Below are 22,952 nucleotides of genomic sequence, written 5' to 3'. Positions count from 1 at the left end.
GAGAGAGAATCAGAACTTTGTCATTTACAGCCTTTGATGTGTTGCCGTAGATGGTCATGTCATCAGCATAGATGTCAACGAATGATTTAAGTATGTGTTTAGAGAGGTCATTGATGTAGATCAGGAAGAGAGTTGGGCCCAGGATTGACCCTTGAGGGACTCCAGCATTAATACTGCAGGCCTCTGATTTTTGTTCATCGACCACTACTCTTATGAGCCTATCAGAGAGAAATGATTTAATGATTGAGAAAACATTTCCAGTTATACCATAGCTGGAAATCTTGTGAAGTAGACCCTTATGCCACACCTTGTCGAAGACCTTTGATATGTCAAGAGCAATTGCCCTAGAAAGGAAGCCTTTGTCAAGAGATTCACTAATCCTGTGAGATATAACCGTTAGCACATTTGCGGTAGATCTTGCAGAACGGAAACCATATTGTGTCACTAAGAAGGTTGTTTCTGCTGAGGTGGTTGACTATTTCTCTATTTAATATGGATTCCAGCAACTTACTCATAACACACGGGAGACTTATTGGTCTGTACTGAGAGGGAGATGACTTATCACCTGAATTCTTAAATACAGGACATACTGATGAGGTTTTCCAGGGTGTTGGAAAGCACTTAAGGCAACGCTTAAACAGTTTCGTAAGTATGGGAGCAAGTTCTGGTTGAAGATTTTTTAACACTATAATTGGGATGCTGTCAGGGCCAGTTGCTTTACTGGAATCAAGGTTCTTGATTAGCTTGGCGACCTCATGCACAGATATTTGTATGTTACCTAGCGTGTTCTGTGTTATAGGAGAAAATATGGGGAGTTGATGGCCTTGGTCACATAGGGTAGAATTAGCTGCAAAGTTCTTGGCAAATAGTTTGGCCTTGTCTGATGCTGACGAGATGACCTCTGGTCCGTTGATAATGATTGGGATAGAACACACACTTCTGTTCAGGATGCTATTTGTTATTTGCCAAAACTGGTGGGAACCAAGCCGTTGATCAGCTACTTTGGATTTAACAGACTGGGCATATAGCTCTCTTGCATTTTTTATTACTCTTTTACAGTGGTTGCTGGCGTTCCTGAAAGCAGCTTTAGTCTCAGTGCATCTCTTATGTTGGTAGTTATGGAAAAAGTGATTTCTGTGCACGATAGCAGCAGCACATTCTGGGGAGAACGATGGCTGGCTATAGGTTTTTGTTGGAATTTTTTAGATGATATGAATTGGTCTATGCCTACAATTAACTATTCGGTCAGATCTGATACTATTTTTCCTTTGCGATGGTACCAGACAACGTGTGGGTCTGAGTGGTTGAAATGTAATTACACGGTTAAAGTGTAACTGCCACATTATACTATGAACAAACATAGTTTAATACGACTTTTTCAGTATCATTCATATAAACAGTTTATTGTATTATCCGGAAACATCAACGTATCAGTACTTACGACAAGCAGCCTAATTCGTTATGTTCTCATTTCATATGGTACTAGCGGGGGTACCCGGCGTTGCCCGGGTGTGTCGATGGTGATGTAGTAACGAACTTGGGTGGGGGAGATCTTAAAAAAAGTGGTGGTAGCTGGAGGGGGTATCAAAACAACAATAGGCAGTTTGGGTGAAGAAAAGTGTTAAAAAAAGTGGTAGCAGGCAGGCTCGAACCCGTAACGGGAAGGAAGAAAAGGTGAAAAACAAACCTAATATCTGAGCTGATGCATCCATTGTGCAACTGGAAGTTGTGAGCGTTGGAATTAAGGGTATTTAATCGAAAGGAGATGACTTGCGAAAATGTCGACGAAAAAAGCGACCCCTCCTTGTAAAAACGGCTGAAAAGGAATTAATGTTTTTGGCCAATTTTCCGATATTTGTCTTCCGGAAAACGGAGCTTTAAAGCGTCTGCAACCTTCTGAGAATTTGGAACTGAACCTAGTATTGAATTCTAATCGTGAGTTTTGAAAAGTAGGGTCAGCATTTACGTTCACTTTGATGTCAGGTGTTGGTGTTTCTGTTGAATTGATCAGTTTTCGGTATGATACAAAATTGGTTGTGTACAGCCGTTAGCTGCACTCTGATTGGATTGGTAATTCGCTTTCTTTCCTTTTCTCTCCCCCTTTCACTTCCCTCCCCATTGTCTCGCCCCCTTCTTTCTTACCTTTTTTTCTGTTCCCTCTTTTTCTTTCTTCCTCTTTTCTCACGTTCCCTCGTCTCTTTTTCCCTTCAGTTTTCTCTCTTTATTCATCTTTCTCTATTCCCTCACTCTCATTATTTATTTCTCTTTTTATTCTCTTTTCCTCTTATTTCCTCGCCCTCTCGCACTTCTCGTTCGTCCTATCTTTTTCTCCTTATCCTCCTTTTTTCTACCTTTTTCTTTCTTTTCTTTTCCTCTTTAAAATTCTACAAAATTCCTCTAACAAATATCTGAACGTACACTTATTAGCCTTTGCCTCCAAAAGTCGTTTTTAATGGTTGTTTATATTAATCAAGGAGTAGTAATAACAGGGGGAAACAACTCATTATTTACTCCTTTCCAATAAGTATTATTTCGGCATTGAATAACCTGATAAATACTGGCAAAAAATTTAAACAAACAACCAAACCCAGTCATGTATTTCAGCCCACATAATTTCCCTTTTCGTGAAGTATACTTTTATTGGACTTCATTATTGTCTTTTATTCCATGAATCAATTGGCCTCCTTATTCTTCCCCTCCCCCAATGTTCTTTTCGCACTTGATGGTCGTTGATGAATTCTTGACATTTTGAATGAATCTAATCTTTATCTCTCGTCCGATATAAACACATACACATACCTAACTTTATATGAAGGTATATCCTTTCACTTCCCCCCCTCTCTCTCTCTCTCTCTCTCTTTCCCCCCCTCTCTCTCTCACTCTTTTTTCCTTTCTTCTCAATTAGCCTAAATTGCACTTGCCAGAAATATCTGAATGCAAACTTATTAGTTTTACTCATAAAATCCAACTACATCATTAATGGTTGCTTTCATTAATCAGTAAGTGATCACAGGGGAAAAACTCTTGCTTTCCTTGTAACTTTGGTTGTTTACGTTCAGTCCTTTTCAATGAGTATCATTTCGACATTAAATAACACCCCTCTTCCTAAAAACGTCTAACAAATAACGAAACACAGTCATGTATTTCAGCTTACATTATTTTCCCTTTTTCATGAAGTGTCCTTTCATTGTCTTTTATTCCACAAATAAATTGGCCTCCTTATTCCGCCCCCCCCCCACAATGTTCTTCCCGCACTTGATCGTCGTCAATGAATTCTTGACATTTTGAATGAATCCAATCTTTCGGCATCACTCATTCGATGTATGTCAGTTGGAAGAAAATGATCATTCACATTTTCTATTCTGACATTTAAAAAAAAAAAAAAAACTTTCAGGAAACAAGCATTTCTTTTTTTCTCTCGGCATTACAAGAGATTTCTGTTATTTATTAGCTGAAAAATATTACTTGTATCACTAATAGATATTTAAGTCAGAACTATAGAATTATTGCTATTACTAATTTATGTTTGGTATTTGTCCGTCTGAAGCCGAGACTATTATTATTTCTATTACAAATAGATACTTAGATGTTATTTGTTTTTGCGATTCATTTTGAATTCAAATATTTATGAAAGTGCATTTTTACCTAAATGCAAGTTGGGAATAATTTTCCCTTTATCCAATTTGGTACCCCCACATTTAGGTGAAAATGCACTTTCGTAAATAATTGAATTCATTCAAGGCGTATCGCAAAAACAAAAATAAATAACATTTAAATCGCGATATATCCAAACAGTCGGCGAGATGGACGAGCGAATGAAGAGTTCTGGCTCATTACTGTGGGGTTCTGATTTCGAATCTCACTAGGTCCAGCCACTCTGATGAGTCGTACACGACGAAACACGTGTCAGTGGATAATTATATTTTAAAAACAATATATATATCGCTCCCCATGTGGGGGGGTATCAAATTGGTTAAAGGGAAAATTATTCCCAACTCGCATTTAGGTAAAAATGTTTTTCGTAAATAATTGAATTCATTCAAAACGTATCGCAAAAACAAAAATGACATCTAAGTAAATTACGATGTATCCAAACAGTCGGCGAGATGGACAAATAGATACTTGGTATTCGTCCTCTGAAGTCGGAACTATACTATTACTTCTGTTAACTCTCTTTCTCTCTCCCCCCCCCCCCAAATGATATAAAATTTCTATTTTCTATAAAATATCTCAAAGTAAACTTATTAGTTTTTTTTCCCCCCTCTCGAAAAGTCGTTTTTATTGATTGTATTACTCAAGGGAGACAAGTCATGATTTACTCCCTTTCTAATAAGTATTGTTTCGGCATTGAATAACCCTTTAAACAAAAGCAAAAAATTAAAATAACCAAACATATGTCTACTTTGCCTCAGTTGAAATATGCCAGATTATTTCGTGAAGTGTACTTTTAGTAGACTTCATTATTGTCTTTTATTCCATAAATAAATTGGCCTCCTTATTCTTATTCCCCTTCCCCCAACAATGTTCTTTTCACACTTGATCGTCGTAGATGAATTCTTGACATTTTGAATGAATTCAATCTTTCAAAATCATCACTGAATGTCAGCTGGAAGGTGATGATTATCACGTTTTCTATTCTCTTGGAAACTCGGCAAACGCATTACATTTTTTTTTTCCATTACAAAGGTTTCTGTTATATATCAACTATTACCTGTCTGTCTGAAGTCACAACTATACTATTCTATTACTAATAGAGATTTTTTAATAGATGAAAGGTCAGCACTTATCAAGGCCGGGAGACCACACTAGGATAAGAGCTGCGTGTTGGAGATAACAAGATCAGCATGTAAGAGGACAACTCAATAGGAATTGATTTACATTAGATTTAAAAACGACCATGTTATAGTCAGCTGGGAAGTAAACACACGGTATTGTGTTCCACAGACAGTTCTAGGAAAGAAACACTCCTTATAGAATTTTTGTTTAGTTTTGAGCAGAGATTGAGCGTGAGGAAAGTTGTTGGTGATTGTTGCAGCTAAGCGAGTATTTATTGCTAACAGTTTAGAGAAGCAACATAGATTGGAGTTCAGTCAAGCACTTAGCATAAAAGTAATGATAGCACAGAGATAGACTCACAATGTCATCTGTGAGAAGAGGGAGAGGTGAAAAGGTCCTCACCTACTAAATTTCCAAGACGGTTTTGTGCCATGTCAAAGCAGGAAAGGGTGCCCTTAGGAACTCCACCCCAGATGTAGCAACAGTACTCCATCTTAAGACATATAATTCTTGCACAGATACAGGATTGCATTGGAAGTGAGATACTTTATGAAGCGGTAAAATGATGTAACCATTTTTCCAGTAATCTTGGCAATGGAACTGATGTAGGTCTTCCATTTCAGGTTAGGCATAAAGGTCAGTCCCAGAAATTTGTCGGAGCAGGGTGCTGTTCATTTCAACTGAAGCAAAGTGGGTACATGAGCATTAGTAGTGAAGAAAATCAGAAAAATCATGATCATTGTTGGCCTTTGTATAGATGTCGACAAATGATATAAGAATATGATTTTGGAGGGCGTTGGTGAAGATCAGGAAGAGAAATGGTTCCAAGATGGATCCTTGGGGCATGCCAGTGTTAATACTGTGAGCTTCAGCTTTCTGTCCATCAGCAACAACTTGGATAGATTTTTTAGAGAAAAAAAATTATATGGTTGAGAGGACATTTTCAACTAATCTATCGCTTGAAATCTTATGAAGTAGACCTTTGTACCAGACCCTATTAAATGCCTTGGATATGTCAAGAGCTATTGTTCTAGAAACAAAGCTATCGTCAATAGATTCTCTGATCCTGTGTGAAATTACCATCAGCACATCAGTAGTTGATCTCTCAGAATGGAAACCATATTGCATGTCGCTGAACGGGTTGTTTTTGTTGATGTGATTAAAAACTTTTATATTTATCACAGATTCAAGCAATTTACTCATGACACACAGGAGGCTGATTGGTCTGTATCGAGATGCAGAAGACTGATTCCCCCACATTTTTTAATACTGGGCAGACTGTTTTCCAATGTGTTGCATCTTTTTAAGGCAGCGTTTGTATTGTAGCGAGTTCCGGTTGCAGCTTTTTTAGCACAATGATTGCAATGTTGCCAGGGCCAGTTGTTTTGCTGGAATCAAGGTTTAAATAAACTTAAGCCATCTAAATCAATGTGGCACCGAATTCCCTAATTACTGGTGATATATTTTGAACTCTGAGGCGATATTCCTACTCTACACTTGAGGATTCCTACAAGAATATCAGGACTTAAATCCCTCAACGCAGAAACATCCAAGCATTTTTACTTGTACACTGCTGACCAAACTTTTCAAGGATCTACTTAATGAATAATATCCCCATTGTGTCTTGCATTACTGCATTAAGAATATGACTTCCTTCACTATTTGACAGATATGCATATCTTACTATTGGACTTGTTATATAATCTTATGTAACCATCTTTGGCTTTAAGGTTTTTATAGTTTTGTATATTTTTCATTTATTGTTTTATTTCTATTCCTTTATCCATAATGCTATATATATATATATATATATATATATATATATATATATATATATATATATATATTAGTGTGTGGGTCTATATATTGTTTGAGACGATTAGAAAATTTTCCCTGATTCTGATACAAGTACCAATTCCGATTCTTCCAAAATTTCTAAATATTTAATTAGAGATTTGATGCTTTTTAAAAACAAATGTTCAAATGATACATCTCCGTACATATATTTTGCAAAACGAAAAAAAATACACCTAGGGCATATATTAAGAGTAGATCTTTCTAAATATATTTCTCAAATATTTTCCTTGTCATTGATTGAAAAGTATTGTACAAGCTCTATTTTTCTTTAAAAAAAAAAAAAGCAGATGACATTTATTTGTCAATGCTATTTGAAATTTTCATAAACAAAAAAAAAAAAAAGCAATAGGTATGCAAAACAAGAAAACCGTGTAGGAACAAAATAGTTAACAAAGCCCGTTCCCATAGTAAGAAAAGTTTCTACATAATAATGTTGCTATTTAGAAAACTATTCTTAACATAGGGAGGGGAGGACTCTCTTAACCATTCTCTACCTTCTCTCTATGAAAGATTGTTTTCTCCCAAATATAAAGATTTGGTCAGTTATTGGATTGATTTGTTTTACTGTAAAAGAAAAAAATAGTAACAGCAAATTTGTAGGTTAACACTATCTGAATCACCCCCCCACACACACACCCAGGAGATTCTACCCTTTTTTAAATTTTTTTTTTTATAGATTTTAATCGTTTGTTTCTGCATAATAAAACGGGTCTGTAAAAAATGTACCGAAATTTTAACATGCTGGAGAAATTGTTTTGCATGAAAAGTTAAATATTTGGATCTTGAAATGCAATTACATACATTGAGCTTCTAAACAAAAAGGGTGGGTATACACAGTGAAATATAACTGAAAAATGTATTTTATCAAAACACTGTGTGTGTGTGTGTGTGTGTGTGTGTGTGTGTGTGTGTGTGTGTGTGTGCGTGCGCGTGTGTGTGTGCACGTTTGTGTGTGTGAGTAGATTAAGACAAAAGACATTCAATTATCTCATTCTTATTGTAGCATTTTTTATTTCTTTTTCATACACCTGTGCTGTGAGATTCTTCTCATTCATCAAAGTAGGAAAAGAGAAAAGGAAGGTGATGTCACATACAATTAACGTGCGTGTGCGTCACAAAGCACTTCAGTCAATCAATCATTCCTTGCAATTATTCAATTTCATCCATATAAACCATTCCCGACGATTTTTGCGGGGTTTTCTTCGATTTATTCTTCAGATATCCATGATTTACTATTTGTCCCCCATGTCAGTTTTTCGTGTCACATTTTGATACGTCTTTCTCTCGTTGATTTTTTTTCGCTCTCTCTCTCTTTCTTTTTCTCTGTATTCATTCCATCTACCTCCCTTTCTCTCTCTTTACTCCCTCTATATCTATTCATTACTGAAGCAGCACTAACTATGCAGGTTGAACCGGCTTTCTCTGAAGGAGGAAGTTTCATGGGAGTATGAAATTAACATGCGGTCCCCAGTCGCATGTATATCCCCGTTAGGGGAGATGACAACGTTAAATTTTCGCAACTCTTGCAGGTGTCATCATCGTCCTACATAAAGTGCCTTCTATTTCCAAATGGTCCCTCATCTGTTACTGACCAGGCTCAATGTTGCTTAATTTTGGCGATCCAACGAGAATTTATGTGTTATGTGATTCTGCTCTCATTTTCTCTTTGTTGCTCTTTCTTTCGTTCGTCTTTCTCTTTTTACCGTCTTTCTCTTTTCTGTCATTCTCTGTATTCATCCATCCCTCTTTTTCTCTGTACTCATTTCCTATCCCCCCCTCTCTCTCTCTCTTTCGTAATTCTTTCCCCCCCCTCTCTCTTTTTGTATTTTGGCCTTGCAAGGCCTATAATAATCGGGACAAACTCTATTACATTAGATACACTTAGCATTCTGGAGTCATAAGTGCCACTAATAACTATCAGGTCATTAGGTACATCGCTTACACCATAAGACTTTGTACTTCCCCCATGCCTCTTTGTAAGCCCTTCCTCTTTCTCTTCCTCCCCTGGGCAAAACACAAAACTATATGCAGTGATGAAAGCTCCAATTTTGGAACTTTATCCGGGGTCACACCTTAGTTACCACTACTCCCGCTCTTCACTGGAGTAGTGATACTTGTCAGGGTCCAACCTATCACTTAAAAATAGAATCTATAGAATTATTTGTGGCACCCTCCTTACACACACACGGAATGATCTCCTTGGTTATTCCAAATTGAATGATTTAATATACTTTTTCGTTGTATGTTTACAAGTATTTCATAAGGTTTCGCATTGACATTTTATTTAAATTTAGCCGAATTTAAATAAAAGCTGCCATTGTTTCAAATATGCGATTGCAGACATGAACAAGATAAAACTGTACGTTTCCATTTCGAAGCAAAAAAAAAAAAAAAAAAAATGGTTTCGCCTTTTTATCTTAGAATATTTCAAGGTTACTGCAACTTAGATGCACGCGTTGTGCTTTGATTCACCTGCATGTTGCAAGTGTTATGAAGTATACAATTTCTGATGATTTTATTTATATATATATATATATATATATATATATATATATATATATATATATATAAAATGGCACTTTTCGAAATGTCGTTAATTGCCAAAATGCTATATTGTTTTTTTTTTTTTTTTTTTTTCCTTAAATATTTAAGATATTAAGCAAGCTTTCGTTTCGAACAAACCCTTTTCAAGCCATTTCTTTTTTTATCATTTTTTTTTGGGGGGGGGAGACGTAAAATCTCTTGGTGGTAGTCTATCGGGACGTTAACTAGACAGTTTTAAAGTCTTTAAATGCAAGCACCCGGCTTACATGATAATGTAATAAGAATACAGAGGGCGCTTTTTGAAATATCATTAATTGGGTATTTAAATTTTTTTATAGGAAGCTAAAATGATATTAAGCTTAAGGATACTTTAGAAGAAACTGAAATCCATAGTCTTGCTTAATTTGTGTCTAATGATTATAAATCAAATTCAACACAAATCTAAAATTTTGAATTTTTAAATGCGAGATTGTGCCCATATTTTGCTCCTTAAAAACTCTTCCCAAAAATCTGAAATTTGGCGAATTATTTACACATTGTTTTCTAATTCCTTTTGTTAAATTTCACAAAAATCACATGTATCTGAATTTTTGCAATGGGTGTTCACACCCTTTTTAGCCCCTCTTTGCATGAAACTCAAACTAAATATAGCTCTAGTATTCCAAAATTCATAATGATCAGTTAATGAGTTTACAAGAGAATATATAAACATACGCACATACTTTATAAGATATATTCTTTCTGGTTTTTCCCCCACGTTTTCTCTTTTCTTCCATTCCTTTTTTTCCTTTTCTTTCACTTTCCTCTCTGTTAACCTAAATTGCACTTTTCTAGAAATATCTGGAAGTAAACTTATTAGTTGTAGCCCCAAAATCGAACAAAAGTTATTATTTATGGTTGTTTACGTTATTCAAGGAATAGTGATCGTAAAAGGAGACAACTCTTGCTTTACTTGTTACAATTTTGGTTGTTTATACTTCTAATAAGAATTATCTCAGCATAAAATAATCTTTTTCTTTCTCAAAACAACCCACAAACAACCAAATCTAGTCACAAAAAAGAAATAATGTAGGTTTCAGCTTCTTTATTTCTCCTTTACTGAAATGTCCTTTTGATAGACTTGTCTTTTATTCCATAAATAAATTGGTCCTCTTATTCAGTCCCACCCTCCCCCATCTTCTTTGCACACTTGATCGTCGTCAATGAATTCTTGACATTTTGTAATGAATCCAATCTTTCGGCACTACTCGTTCGATGTATGTCAGTTGGAAGAAAATGATCATTCACATTTTCTATTATGACGTAAAAAAAACTTTCAAGAAACAAACATTTCTTTTTTTTTTTTTTTTTTTTTTTTTTCTTTCTTTTAGCATTACAAGCAATGGAGATTTGGTATCTATCTGTTGGAAGCCGGAATTATATTATTAGTACTAGAGATTTGATATCGTTCTGAAGCTGGAACTATACTCTTACCTTTGGTACTAATAGGTTTCGTATCTGTCAGAAGCCAAAGCCATGCTATCACTTATATTAAACTAGCCTAGGTGCCTGGCATTGCCCGGGTGTTTGTAGGTGTGTGTTGAGCAAAAAAAAAAAAAAAAAGTGGTAGTAGGCAGGCTCGAACCCATGACGCGGAGGCAGAAAAGAAAGTGAAAGAAAATCTGGCATCTTACCGCTATGCCATCATGCGCCCGGAAATCTAAAGCGGTCAAATTTAACGCAGTCAATCAAAAAGATGACTTGCAGAAATGGGGTTGCTTTTAAACATCCCACGAAGGTCGTTTTTAATGTGAGGGAAAACCAGCTCCCCCCCAAAAGGGGGCACTCTGGCAGTATCCTAATAAATAGTAATTGTCTCATTATGAAGGGTTTCCCCTACATTGACCAAGGACCAATTACAGAAGAGATACTACCCGGGCAAAGGCCAGGCATTGGTGTTCGAATAGATTCGCTTTTTTATACGAAAAAGACAAACAAATAGGCAACACAATAGCACGGTGGGAATTTTGTTTAACTTGATAAAAAAAAAAGATAGAGATGATGTCCGATACTATGATTGAGGAAGTATGCAAAAACTTCTCACAGAATCTAACCGATGTGAGAACTCCTACCCAAAAAGGCTTTCGTGACCATACAAACGCTCGTGCCCATTTTACTCTTTATATAATAGATGTATTATTGTACTCTTTTTATGCTCAATTCGGGGGTAGAGCATTAATGTAGTATTTGTTTCATAGTCATAAGATCATCCTCTTAGGCATAATTTCTTCCTTTGGAAGTAGTGTTGTCTGTTCTGCAAGTGTTATATCACTTTGCTAGGCATTACAGCCCATAGTTGTTTCGTTGGTTGTTGTAGTTCTGGTTAATAATTATTAATTCACACAAGACACAAAAAAGAAAATATGTACAATTTAAATCTTAAAAAAAAATCTTTGTTTTGTTAATGTTTGAGAAACATGGAACAAGATTTTGTTGCCAGTTCATTGATGCTTTAGCTGATAGATTGCTTCATAAATGAACACAAGCAGAGGTGGATTGTTGTTTGGGTGTGTACCTTCTGCTGCCAGTTAACTTATAGCACTTATGCGATGTCCTCTTCATAAAAATATATTTTTTTATTTGATAAACATTGATTGAATTGTTGGTCTGATGAGACTTAGCTATTTCTGCTCTAGTCGAAACGTGTGCATTTATATAGTCATCAATTTTTGAATAAAATTGATACTAAATATAGACTGTAGGCTTCATTGAATTGTGCAATGAGAATTGGAGCATTCATGTGTGCACAAATTGCAAATATATTTTCTTTGCAGAAGTCGTAAATACTGAAATCAGTTTGTTACGCCACACACACACAGAGCACTTGTCTTTCTTCTGTAACTCTTGGCTGTTGAATTAAAAATAAAACCTATTTATAAAAGAAAGTTGCCGTTTTGTTTCATATATATATACACACACACACATATATAACATTTGTGTGTGTGTGTGTGTGTATATATATATATATATATATATATATATATATATATATATATATATATATTAGGGGTGTACTGATTAATCGGTGTAATCAGCCACTTTGTCGATTAATCACGTTTCTTTTTCCTATTAAACTTAAATAATTTCATCACTGCCATCAGATAGCTTTGACACATTAACATAGTAACTGCTAATTTCACTTAACATTTATTAAGTGTCTGGCCACTATTTTGGCTTTATTAACTAAAATTTCAAAATACAAAGTACAATTTCTAATTCTTAAATGAATATAATTAAACAATTAGATAAGAAAAAAATTACAAACCAACTACAAAGTACAAATTGTAATTCTTTAAGCTGAAGTTCTGCATCTGCTGCTGCTCTACTTCCTCTTCTATTCTTGCTGCCTGCCTCATCTGCTCTCAGTCTTCTCAGTATTTAAAGTATTATTACATTTTCTTGAGAATACTATTTAAGAGGTACATGGTATAGCATTGTACAATGTGTATTGACTAGGCATGCAATGTTCCAGATCTGTGTATTTTAACAATTTTTGTGACGTGTGATTTTGAAATTAGTATATGTTTGACATTTGATGATATTTCCACCACCAAAATTGAACACCTCAGAATTTTTGTTAACTGATAATAAAGTAAGTTGCAGTTGGAATTGTTTTAAAAAATAGGCATAATAATCATTATGTATAGAATTATATTGAATGCTCATATTTACTGTAATTTAATTGTTTTATTTGATGATTCTTTAAAAATTGTCCATCGGTGCAATTTTGCTATTATAAATGATGCTCACTTTTCACACCTTAAAAATGAAGGCCAAAAATGCATTAGAATTCAATGTATTTAGACACTTTTAAAAGTAGCAATGAATTAGAAATAATTGTTCTTTTTACTTCCTATTGTCTTATATTAGGAGTGATGAAAATATCTTTTGTGACATTTTTACTAGTTACTTTTTTGTCAGTTTGTTTCAAAATTGTTAAATGTTGTAATTTACCCATGTGTGTGCTTCTTCACCCTCAGCAAAGTAGTGTATTCTGCCGATTATGCTTCATCATCAAATGTTTTCTATGCCAATCTTTTAAAATTAATATTTAAATCAATCGAAAATCCCATAAAAAAAAGCTTCTTTTGCAGAACTTCCCATTTGTATATACAACCACGTATATACAGCATGATCATGTTGACACACTAGTTCTCGCTTGAGTACCGAAGTTAAGCAACATTGATTTGAGACCGTTTCAGATGGTTGACCAATTGGACGTCAACATCTCCCTGCAGAAGTTACAAAAACCTAACATTATCATCTCCCCCCAATATACATGCGACTATGGACCACTTGTTAATTTCATACTCCCATGAAATTTCCTCATTTGGAGGAAGTTGGTTAAATCCACATTAGAGTTAGTGCCGCAGTTTCATTTTTTTTTTTTCACACTACCACAGGGCTGCTTCCCAGTTGACTATAATATAGTCATTTTCAAGTTCAACATAAAGTTCTTGTTGAACCGTTCTCTTAAATCAGTTTCTACCCTATTTCCACCATTAACAATCATTACAGGATTGTCTCACCTGACATTTATTATCCTCGTGTGGCCTTTCGGCCTTCATAAGCAGTGACTTCTTAAAAAAGGAAGAAAAAAAGCATTGCTTTTGCTTTATAAGAAAAAAGAAAATTTAAATAATTTTTTTCTTCAGTTCAATGTTTAGCAGATGGTAATTATTTTTAGTCCTTTATAATAAACATATCTATTAAAAAAACAGGATGAAATTTAAAAAAATGAATTTTCTTTAAAAAAAAAAAAAAAAAAAAAATACTATTTTTATCAGGAAATGTTTGTTTTTTTTTTTTTTTCCTGGTTTGGAAAGTTAAAAAAAAAATTTCTGATTCTGGATTCAAATTATTCTGCAACCACTTGATGAACGCTACTTTCCGGCAAAGATATTTTCCCAATAATCAAATTCCGTCTGGATCGATATTTTCTGATACCAAATATGTTTATGCTGAATTATTTTTGCTTTTCTAATAAATTTCAAGATCTTCGCTTTTTCAACGATGGTAGAGATTAGACATATCTATTAATACTTACCTCACAGAATCTTTAAATTCTCTAACATTACTAAGATTATATATAGGGAGTAAAAACACTAACCTATGAAGTCAATAGTGTCTTTGTGATTATGCTTGGACTTTCCGACCATCAGTAAATGTCACTTTCTACAGCGATGATTACATAGTGTCTGTATAAAAATGATTGTTAATATTTATTTGCAAATTATTATATATTCGTTGGTTGCATCCCAACGACCAAAGGAAAGAATCAGCTCACAATCATAATTTTTGTTGATTTATATTTTGATGACTGTTTTGTTCTTTACGTGCGTTTTGCAACTGATAAGGAAAAATATTCTACAGTTTTATTTGGATGCTCTCAAGACATATGCTCTCAAGCCAGAAACATAACTTCATCAGATTATTTGAAGCAATTTGAACGAAAAAAAATTTTTATGTTAACGTTGATATATGATGGAACGATAGAATTGTCGCCCTAGAAAAGACATTCCATTTCCGTTTGATGAAAACCGTTTTTTTTTTTTTTGTTTTTTTTTTGCTGCAGACCATCTACTAGTTAGACAGTTGTGTACAAATCCCATAAGCGATAGGAGCTTTCTGTCATGTCTGAAAGTGACACTATGTTCAACGAGTGAGATCGGAGATGCGCCACTGTACAACTCGTGTTCTCTACTATAACTATCCAAGTTCTGACAACAGGACCATTGCCAACACCCTCAAAATGCATAGACTATGGTTATGGTCTTTGGTATGATTTCAAGTGAGGACTATATCATGCCACTTCACATCTTTGCGTAAACTTGAAGTATTTACTTCAAAAGTGCTCAATACGTAGGTAGAGCTAGTTAGTAAGTTATAAAATATATATGGCGATTAAGCTACACTGAATATTCCACGTTTCGTCCACTCTAGGACTCTTCAGACTTATGTGCGAATTTTGTGGTTGTCTGTCGTTTTTATATACGCACCTTCTATTGAGATTTTAGTTAGCCAATCAGCTTTCTAGTATCCACCGCGCCCTTCCTATCAGCCAATGAACATGCACTTACCGGACAAAGGCCTATTTGACCTCTGGTTGACCTGTTCCTTTGTGTGTGCTCTATTTAGCTTAGATATCTAGTTTCTTGACCTGTTTTAAATCTAGGTTAGGGTTTTTTGTTATATATATATATGTGTGTGTGTGTGTGATAGTTTATGTATATTCATGTTTAATTTATTTGTTTATTTTCTATTGTTTTTGTTAGTTTTAAAATTATTTTGTATCGCTATCCGAGAGTAAATTTTATCTTGTGAACACAGGTGTTCGCTATTTCTCTTCTACAGTTTAATAGATGTTGGGGTTCTTTAAAGTACAGGATAGCAAATTTTTCATGAAGGCATAATCTACATGGGTCATCTAGGTCTCTACATGTGGTAGCTTGTCTTATTTTCCATTCGACTACCGGCGAATGTCCGCTTTTCTTGAGTTCCCAGTATTTATTTGCTAGCGTTGTTTTCATACAGTGTTTTTTATTGTTGAATGTACTTTTGTGGTCATAATATCTAGTTTTGAAATCTAAGGTAGTCATACCTACGTAATATTTCTTGTTATTCGGGTTTTCTTTCTGCGCTTTTGGTTAGACATTTATTTTTAAGTGGGCAAACTGCACGGTGTCTACAGTTGCATTTATCTTGTTCGTTATTAGTATTTTTATTTCTAGTATAGTTGTTGTTGTCCGGGGTTGGTTTATTATTATTATTATTATTTCTGCAAGTGTTAGTTTTATTTTTGTCATGGTGTCTACTTTTTTTTTATTGTTTATTTTGTTGTTGTTTACATTGTTTTTATTTAATATTTTGTTATATGTGCTTTAATTATCATCTCTAAATTTTTGCAGCAGCTGTAGGATAACTTTAAGGTATCTTTATTGAAAATTTTGTGTAAGGGGTTGGTTGCCGGGAAAGTGTTTTTCAATAAAATCTAGAAATTTCTTGGCAAGTTTTGTTTTTAACATTTGATTGTATGGGGCTGTATACCAAATTATAGTTCTTTTTCTATTTTTACTTTTATTATAGTATTTTGTTGCTTATATTTGATATCGAGATATGTGTGTGTGTGTGTGTGTATACACATTTTTATATAGAATGTTTATTTTTGTATCAACAATATACGTGTGGTCCAAGAATAGCGAGAGATAACTGAGAAATTGTGGAATTAACATTTATGAACAGTTTATTTAGGGCAAACATTAAATAATAGTAAGAAAGAAGTAAAACAAAAGATAGAGAATAACTAAAAAAGAAGTTATAACAAAGAATACAATTGTTCCCCGTAACAATGTTTTATTCATATTGAAGGGTAAATAAGTAATTCTACAGTGCAAGAACTTTTATTTCTCTGGCGTGTGTCTTTTCAAGTAGAATGGACATCAAGAAATGAAACAAGATTGCAAGGTGATCAGAAAAGCATGATAATCTTAAAGGATGATGATAGTTGAAATGTAACTGCCATTGTTTTGATAATCTCAAGTTTGAAATGAAAAACTAAATATAAACATTTTAAGTTTGAAAATGTCTGCTCACAAGCATCTTGAAAAATGAAAAGCTTAGAATAAACAGACAAGCTGTTTTTAAAACACGCTTTTTAGATGCAAATAAAAAAGAATTTTTTCTTTTTTCTAATTTCGGATTTAAAATCCTTCGTTAGAGAAAGCGCTCTTCTGAAAAAGTGAAAAATATAGAATAAATAGAAACTCTTTCTCTGACGAAGGATTTTACACCCGAAATTAATTTAAAAAAAACAAAAAAAATTTTATTTTCATCTAAAACTGTGTTTTTAAGAGTTTGTCTATTTATCCCATAAACATTTTATTTTTTGTATTTTACTGATTTGAGGAATGTGTTTAAGAATTGTCATTGAGAGAGAATCTTAGCAAACAATAGAGCAAGACTTATGATTGAAATAAGTGGAAGGTTTATCGTTTGCTTTCTCCAGTTGGAGTTAAGAAGTTGATTTTGTTTGTAAAATATCAAGTGCAGCAAGAGAACGCGGACATGCTGTTATAACTCCTCCCCCTTTTTTTTAATTCTTTATTTTGGCCACAACACCTTTCACAATATAGGGAATGGTACATAATGCGATAGAAACATGTGAGCCTAGAAATAGATCGAAATCACAACTTCATTCTTAATCCCAGAGCGTTTAAGAGTATCAAAAATCTCCTGAAAAAAAAAAACGATCTTTCTCTAAGGACCTAACTCTGGTCGTAACAGCATTAATAAATATACACAACTTTTTCGTTTAAAAATTAAATAATAAACTGGTGTTATAAATTTTTTTAGATAACTAATAATTGTTTTTGAGACATTACGAATAACTGTTTTCGGGACGTGTCGAATAACTGAACTAATGTTTCTAATGGTGTGATCAAACTTCTGTTTAAAATTTGCTCTCTATTTCTCATGGTTAATACCTCCAGCAGAATGAAGAGAAAAAATATAACATAAATTTTTCATATGAACCTATTCATGTAATAAAAATATATATATATATATAACATTATTTCGAGTTGTAAAATTTTTCATGATATATGGAACATCTCGTGTTATAAAATTTTTCAAACATCAATTTATAGATTTTAAGAACTTTGAGCATAAAATCTTATCCCAAAATGATTAAATTTGTCAATAAATCGTCCGAAAAAGAATTGATATGGCATAACAAGCAAACATCATATCTGACAGACATTTTATTGTATTCCATCTTAAACGTACATCTTAGAGCATCAAATGTTTAATGCTTTTGAATTTTATTTGCTTATATATATATATATAGCTAGCTCCAGCCTTGCACTATTCAGCTATTTAAAGGAACTTTGTGTTATTAAAAATATTTATATTTGAGTAAAAAATTGTATTTGAAATTTGTTTATTTAGGCAGCATTTTTTCATTCAAGCAAACATTAAAGATAAGTTTCTGTTGAATTATACTTTTTATATTTTTATTTTATTTCTCTAGTGATCCTTTTGTGCTAAAATAAAAAAAATATTAATGTATGTTTTACATGTATCACGAACGTTTTCGATTCTTTGTAAAATCCTCTTCAGTTGACAAGAATAAACCAAAAAATGGAGAAAAGAAAAAAAAAAGTTCAATGCCTTTAAGTGTATTTGCTTATATATTTCCTTTGTTTGTCATTTAACCTTTTACTAAACTGTTCTTATTTAGTTCTGCCACCATCACGGAAATATTATCAAGGAGAATCTCCGAATGAGGGTAAATAATCACTGATTTAATTGCTTGCCTTCTGTTTTTATAGAACAGTAGCTTTAGAATAGGCCTGCTTGGCTTTCATTCTATTGTTAGGAGCGATTGCCAATACGAATGAATTAAACCAAAGGATATAATTCATTGAAACTCAACGCTGCTGTGCTGGCTTGTTTTATTGCGATAGCTTCGTCTTCTTCTGCTGGTGGAGCTTTTTTGTTGGTGGGAGGAGGCTTTTATTTTTGTTGCATCATCATCGCCAATGATTATTAGTAGTTTCAACATCATTCCATGTGTGTGTGTTGCCTACTTCCAATGACAGAGGCTAATTCTTTCAGGGGCTTATGTTTTCTTTGATTTCATTGCTTGTGTCTGTTTTTGTAGGAGAATTGCTCAGTATCTCTAAAATAGACCTGCTTGGCTTTCCATCCATCATCATGAGCAACACATTGCCAATATAAATGCACTAAGTAAGCCAAAGGATATAATTTATTGAAACTTACGCTACTATGCTGACTTGTTTCATTCTGATACATAACACACATTTCAAATACCGTTTGCTGCTATCAAAAGGTCACCAGATCGCGGATTTGTATTCGGGTATGCCAAGATGTATCAGTAGCTCCACAAGATGTCATTGCAATAGACTAAGTATTTTTCTTGAGCAAAATCTCTTATGACTTCTTGGTACCTGGTAAAGAAGAAACCAATCCTAGCTTCATCATTCAGTATGTTCTTGTGAGATGCAAGAAGTTTGGCGGAGTCTTTTGACAAACTTAAATCGCAAACAAGATCGTTCAGTTCGTATTGAGAAAAAATTGTTTGCTTATGATTATCTAAAAAGAATGCATCATCGGTAATGCAATGCTTTGTGTGTTCATTCCGCTATTGCTGTCTTTTTTAATTTGTAAACAATTATTTTATTAAATTGTAAAGAGTAATTTAAAATATCTTAAATGTTATTGTACATGTCTCTTTAAATACAGGGATGGAAATTCCTTAAATATAAGAAGTAGGGCGACACAGATTGGGATACTCTTGTGTTCTGCAATTTCTTTCTGTTAATTCCCATGACATTGATAACACAGAAGAAACAATCAGTTGTATAATTTGAAGGCTCTTGCCAAATCATGGTGATGCCAAAGTTCATAGAATTTGCTCCATTAACAAAGATGCTCTGTGCATCGTTTGCAAACAATATGAGGTGCTCAACGTTTGTCTTGATCGCCAAACTTCATGCCAAAATATGCATGGTAAAACAAACGCTTCACAAAAGTGACAGCATTGCAATCTGAGTCAAGTTAAATTTTACACGTCTCCATTGAATTTATTCATTATAATTTTGAGGGTCTAAAAATGTTTCCCTTATAAACTTTGGTAATTTTCCTATTTAGGTTTTAGTGTAAACTGAATAAAATTCAAACCAAAATAAGAAATTCTTAAAAATTTTCAATGAACTAAAAGACACGAAATCTTCATTTGTAAGCATTCAAAGATGTACCAAAAAATAGAAACGTAGGAGTTGAAAATGCAACAGTAAAAATTAGATTCATTTTAGAAATAACGAGATATTTTGAAAGCTTGAATTTTTCTGAAAACCACTGCTGAGAAATTGTAGAAACTGATGCATTCAAGCAAGTTTAGTATAATGAAAAAAAAAAAAAAAAAAACATTTGGAATCGCTGAAACAATGTCAATATTAAAATGTTTTCTTCTTTGTATTGTAAGTCATCAAAAATTTATTCCATTAATGGAACATTGGATGGTAAACGATTAATACTTCTGTAGTAGTTACATTTGGTTAAGGAACTTTTCTTGGGTATTTAAAATTGCAAGAAAAAAAAAATGGACGATTGCCTAAAGCTACGATCTGACTCAGCGTTATTTTTATAAGTGTTTGGATTCGGCACATCATAAAATGTTTGAAATCAGTTGACAAAACAAAGACATCAAATTTGTTGATGACCACTGTTATTTGTAAGAGATTGTGACAATTGTATCAACGTCATTACATATGTGCATGTGTGTTGCCTCCTTCCAAGGGCAAAGGCCAATTCTCTCAAAGGCATATGTTTTCTTTAGGATTTCATAGCTTGTGTTTGTTTTTGTAGGAGAGTTGCTCAGTGTCTCTGGAATAGACCTGCTTGGCTTTCTATCCGTCAGCATGAACAACACATTGCCAATATGATTGCACTAAACCAAAGGATATAATTCATAGAAACTTAACGCTACTATGCTAACTTGTTTCATAGTGATAGCTTGGTATTTGTTTCTGAAGTTTTGAGATGAGAATTGATAATTTGTATTATTTGGATTATTCAGACTACTGCTCTCATCTTGAGTGTTATTTACACAACGTTGGAGAACGTTGGAAGTTACATTGGCCGAAATATTGTGCAAATAACACTCAAGATGAAAACGGTAGTCTGAATCGTTCAAATATCTTTTTGATAGTGGATCATCTTTGTTGAAGGGAGAGTGCTTTTCTTTTGGGTCACATTATCATAACCAGTGACTATCAGTGAGACATTGTGATAATGGTATCAGCGTCATTATGTGTGCGTGTGTTGCTTCCTTCCGACGGTCAATTCTTTTAGTGGCATATGTTTTTTTCGGTTTAATTGCTTGCATTCCATTTATTTATTTTTTTAGCTCAACAGCTCTAGAATATGCCTGCTTGAGTGTTATATTGCCAATATGAATGCACTCAACCAAAGGGATAAAATTCGGGATAAAATTCATTGGAACTCAACGCTGCTCTGCTGGCTTGTTTCGTTGCGATAGCTTGGTATTTGTTTCTGAATGTTTTAGATGAGGAGTGATAATACATGTTTTGATTATACAAACTATTGTTTCATCTTTATCGTCAGAGAAGGTCAAAGCGAAACGTTGTGAAAATAACAATCAAGATGACAACAGTATTCCAAATAATTCAATTAGTATGGAGCTTGATATTCTGCTGCTGAAGCTTTATTTATATTATATATATATATTTTATTATAATATTTATTGTTGATCGGAGGAAGCTTTTCTTTTTGGTTGCATTGCCATTATCGCCAATGATTATCAATTATTAGCAATTGAATCAATATTATTACATGTGCGTACATGTTGCTTTCTTCCAAGGACAGGGGACAATTTTTTTCATGTTTTTTTTTTTTTTTATGATTTCATTGCTTGTTTTTGTAAAAGAGTTGCTCAGTATCTCTAGAGTAGGTCTGCTTGTCTTTCCATCCATCAGCATAGCTATAACAATATATCAATATGAATGCAAACGGATGTAATTCATTGAAACTCTTCACTGTTATACTGCATTATGGTCTTTTTAATCACAACTTATTCTTCTGCTTGTTTCCTTCATCTGGTGAAGATCGGTCATTAATGAGCAGAACATTTTCCTTTTGGTTGCATCATAATCAGCATCATCATGAACGAAAGATATTAAGTACTTGAAGCATAAAAACTTTCACTAAACTAACTCAAAAAGGCGTAAATCAGAATAGCCAAACCAAACTTCATGAATAAATATTTGAAGATATAAGGAACTTAAATCATGAAACACTTTACTAAAAATGGATTCAGCATTAAATAATCCAAAAGATTTAATGTTGTAAATCAAACCAAACATTTTTGAAGATATTAACATATTGAAGCCTAAAACCTTTTACCAAAATGATTAAATAATCCAAAAACAGTTAATCTATATGTGTTAGTGTGTTTGTGTGTGTGCATTTTTTGTGTATGTCCGGCAAAGGCTTTTTTCGGGGTGGTTCTCGGGTTGGTCGCTCATTCTTATAAATTTTTATATGCTACCGAGATGATAATATCTAAGAATTATGAAACAACTTGGCGTGTATCTTTAATTTGGGCAACTTTTATGCGCGATGAAATATTAAACAAAAAAAAAAAAAACTGTCTTGCAGAAAAAGATGGCATAATGTTTGACCTCAATAAAATCAACCACCTGTTTGAACTCATTCACTTTTTAATCGCTAAATTTAACGTCTTACATTGCTTCCGTCACTGTAGCGCAGGTGTATGTTGTCAGCCTCTTGGCCTCAAGGTTCCGGGTTCAAGCCTACCTGCCACCAACCCCACTTTTTTTTTTTCCTTTTACACCTACAAAAATTTTTTTTTTCCATTTTTAAAATAGCTGTTTTTTTGTTTTATTTAAGAAGTTTAACATCGTTTTGTTTTTTATGATAAAACAGGGTTAAGTTTCCATTTTGTTCCACTTTACCCTCCTCCCCCAACACCAGGCACCCCTCGCTAGTCTAATATATAAAAGACAAAATCGGCGCGAACATTTGTGTATGTTAAAGGCTTTTTGCATCAGGGTTCTCACGTCAGTTAGATTCTGCAAGGAGTTTTTGCTTACTTCCAAGATCGTAATATCTCGCATTCACAAATGGACATCCTTTCTTTCCTTTTTTTGATCAAGTTAAACAAAATTCCCACC

At 33.7% G+C, this 22,952-nt stretch overlaps 1 protein-coding gene across 2 annotated transcripts in view; it reads left to right on the top strand.

The window, feature by feature from the left end:
- Positions 1–22,952, top strand: part of LOC145268743 (calcium uniporter protein, mitochondrial-like) — a 481,469-nt gene that overhangs the window by 381,896 nt on the left and 76,621 nt on the right. The gene's annotated exons all lie outside the window — the stretch shown is intronic.

The sequence above is a fragment of the Euprymna scolopes genome, chromosome 44 (genome assembly GCF_053919585.1).
Source record: "Euprymna scolopes isolate OS-2025 chromosome 44, ASM5391958v1, whole genome shotgun sequence".
Taxonomy (NCBI): Eukaryota; Metazoa; Mollusca; class Cephalopoda; order Sepiida; family Sepiolidae; genus Euprymna; species Euprymna scolopes.
This window is presented reverse-complemented; position numbering and strand designations above follow the sequence as displayed.